Consider the following 4036-nt stretch of genomic DNA (forward strand, 5'->3'; position numbering starts at 1 on the left):
AACCGTGAGCCGGATGGCTGATATGGATGTTGATCCATGGATGAGAATTCATGCATGCTTATGCTGAATTATTGATAATTGAGATTTGCACTTCCACTATCAGAGGCACGAGATCCCTGGGAGGAAGCAGTGGCTAGCCACCACGTGCTCCAGGTGGAGGCTCGAGACTCTGTTGACCCTATGTCGTAAGTGTGGCCGGGCACTGTGAAAGACCCGGATGAGCTCGCCCCCGAAATATTCACCAGTGAGGGTGATGGATATGGATCATGTTTATGATCAAGTTTATAACGAGTATAACTCGAGTTGGGGATGCGCGACAGAGGGACAGTCCAATGGTTAGCTACCAGGACTTGTCGGGTTGGCTCTATAACCGACAGATGATATCATCAGCCACTAGGGACAGGCATTCATCATATGCATACTATGTGAATTGTTTGAGATTGCCTATTTGACTGCATATTACTTGCTAATTGTCTAAATGTCTTAACTGCTCCTATTTGTATATTCTTTGTCTGATATAACTGTGTTTGCTATAATATACTCCTGTTGGTGGTTGGGAGGTTTGAAGGAATTGGAAAGGGAAGTATTAGTTAGACTGAAGAATCTTTAGTCAGATACCCTTATATGGTTTAGCTTGTTTATAAGCTTTGATATTATCTGGAGGAAGTTCTAGGATTGCCTTTGGCTTTCCTCTATTATTATGTATTATATATGTGGAAGCTGTTACCGTGCTGGGGACCTCTGGTTCTCACCCATGCGGATTTTGTGGTTTTCAGATGCAGGACGCGAGGCTTCTCGTTGAGGCATGCTGGAGACTTCTGGATTAGCGAAGATCCTTTGTTCTTGGGACTCTGTTTTGGTTTATATATCTTGTTTAGATACTTTAATCTCCATTAAATAATACAAACTGTGATGACTCCTTCTAGAGGGGATTTTGGAGAATAGGTTGTATGTATTTGTGTCCCTTTGGGTTTCCTTTGGGGTTTCCTTATTTTATTATATGTATATATTATTATGCTCGGACCGGTTATCTTCGCAGCCGGATTTTGAGTCTTGATATTCCTGTTTTTGATACTCTTTATATATATGATCTTGCGTTAGCTTATCCTTTGCTCGTTGTGTTAGTCATCGGAGTGTTGCGCTTTCGAGTTGCGGTTTTTGTTTACCCCTTTTTCTACAAAGGCTCCTAGTTATAATCAATTATTCATACTACTATACGTACTAAATTTTTGTTTTAGAGGTCGTAATACCTTGCCATCTCTGAATTATGACTTAAGCATAAGACTCTGTATGGTAGGGTGTTACATTGTGCATTATGAGTTATAACTCGGCCTTAATTTTCATTCATTTTGTAACGGAGGCCACTCAGAAAAAGACGCCTAAAAGGTCTTTTTTTAAAGATGTTTCCATATTATGTTTTAATTGGTTTCTGTATAATTTATTCGGTGTTCCTCATAACATATTATTAAATTTTTCAAAAGATTTTCTTCCCATAAACAATAAAAAATATTTAATTTGGACTAAAACAAAAAAGGTAATTAATTAACTATTAGATTTTTTTTAAAAGATTATTTACATAAAAAAATATATCACATTCATCAATATATATATATATAAAACAAGTTCTTAAAATTTTTATAAATAAAAAAATAATTAATTTATATTCGTACAATATATAAAATAATTATTATATTATTATTATATTATATATTAATATTTACTAATTTAAAATTTTTTTAAATATAAACGTTAGAAATAAATAAAATTTTTATAACTAAATGTAGTGTAACAAAATATATATAATATTAATTAGCTCTTAAAAAATTCTAAAAAAATAGTTTCTTTCATTTTAGTAAAATAACTATTTATTAAAGTAGACAAATTAATTATTTTCTTCTCATATACAATTTTTTTAAGACATAAAAGTAATTAATTAGAACATTGGTTAAGATAATTAAAGTCACTATTTCATTAAATTTTTAATTTAAAGAAAAATCCTAGTTAATTTTGGTATAGAAATTTTGAATTTGAAAACATTGATAAAAATTATGTTGAATTTTGATTTATTTGATTCTCATTTAAATTAATCACTACATAAGTTAAAGTTCTATTTTGAAGTTATATTCGAGCTTTAATCTAATTTTTAAAGTTTCAATTTACTTAGTTTGATTTTTTAACTTAGGTATCCGTGACTCATATTAGGGTTTTAAGTGTTTAGTTGAAAAAAAAAATAAGGTAACAAAAATTTCAATTGTCACATCAAACAGTCGCTAGAATGTATAATGTAACAACCGTTAGTCCATCTCAGCATGTCGTTAACGATTTTGTGAGATAGTGACAAAAATAAGATTAGGAACCAATGTGAGTCATAACTATTAAGTTGGGAGACTAAGTTGAGTAAATCAAAATTTTTGAAATTAGATTGAAATATAGTTGTTAGAACCGAACCAGTGATCGAACCGGTCAAGCTACTGGCTCACTGGTTTATTGGTTCAACCGATAAATCACTGGTTGAACCGATAAAATCGGTCTCACGTAAATATAAAATATAAAATAGTTAAAAACTTAAAATTAAAATTTGAAATATATATCTTCACTAACATTTTATAAAGAATCAAGTCTCAACTACTAAAATTAACTAATATAAAAAAATCATAAAATTTTAATACTACAATAGTATCTTATTTTGACACAATAAAAAATAATTAATTCACAAAGCCTATCATCTAACTATAATATCAGTAGATTTAAACACTAACATCAAAACAAATAACCTTAATCACAATACTAGCAATAAAATAGATCAAGTAAATTAATAAATTTTTAGTGAAATTTATATTTATATTAATAATGGTATATAATTAAAATATAATTAATTTTAAAAATAGAAAAAACAAAAATTAAATTAAATTAGATATTTATGTATACTATATAATTAGTATTTGTCAAATATAATACTTAGAAGTGCAATGGCTAAGTGACAAGTAGAGGTTGTTTTTACTCCAAGGTTCTTGGTTCGGGACCTTATGGAGACATTTTAAAGACTGGTTTGCACCGGTTCTTACCGATTCACACCGGTTTTAACCGTATATAATTATTCAATTATTTTTTAATCATATATAAATAAATTACTCTTAATAAGACTTTTTTGTGTTATTCAATTATCTTTTTAAAAAATAATTAATTATTAAAATAATTAAACTTTTCACAACAAAAATAATAAAAAAAATTATGGACGAAAAAAATTAACTATCCTGATATTTTTTTATATTTTTATTTATATTTTAATTATAAACATAAATATAATTGAATTATATTATTTATGAAATGTGACTATAGTTGTAGATAAAATTTAGTTATATTACTTATATATAGTTTTATTGTATTGTATTGCTTATAAAGTTAGATTATAATTATGACAATAGAATTGTTCATGTATTTTTATATGTGTGACTAATTGGTGGTGTTAAAACATTACTCTTAATTATAAATAAGGTTTATAATTTAAAAAATCAAAGACTCAATTAAAAAGATACGGAAAAAATGATGTTAAAATATTCTAACTCTTTAAAATAAAAATATTCGATGTGTTTTGTATTAAATATATTTAATAACCTATTATATCATATTGGTTGAAATTTATTTTTATAATGTTAATTTTTTAATAACACTTTATTAGAAAAAATCATCTTTTCAGAATTTTTTAAAAACTAATTAATATTATATATATTTTGTTACATTACATCTTGTTATAAAAAATTTATTTATTTCTAATGCTTATATTAAAAATAAAAACAAAATTTAAATTAGTAAATTTTAATCTATAATATAATAATAATATAATAATTGTATTATATATTATACGACCAAAAATTAATTATTTTTTTATTTATAAAAATTTTAAGAGTTTGTTATATATATATAATTTGATGAATGTGATATATTTTTTTATGTAAATAATCTTTTAAAAAAAATCTAACAGTTAATCTATTACCTTTTTTTGTTTTAGTCTAAATTAAATATTTTTTATTGTTTT

The sequence above is a fragment of the Arachis hypogaea genome, chromosome 20 (genome assembly GCF_003086295.3).
Source record: "Arachis hypogaea cultivar Tifrunner chromosome 20, arahy.Tifrunner.gnm2.J5K5, whole genome shotgun sequence".
Taxonomy (NCBI): domain Eukaryota; kingdom Viridiplantae; phylum Streptophyta; class Magnoliopsida; order Fabales; family Fabaceae; genus Arachis; species Arachis hypogaea.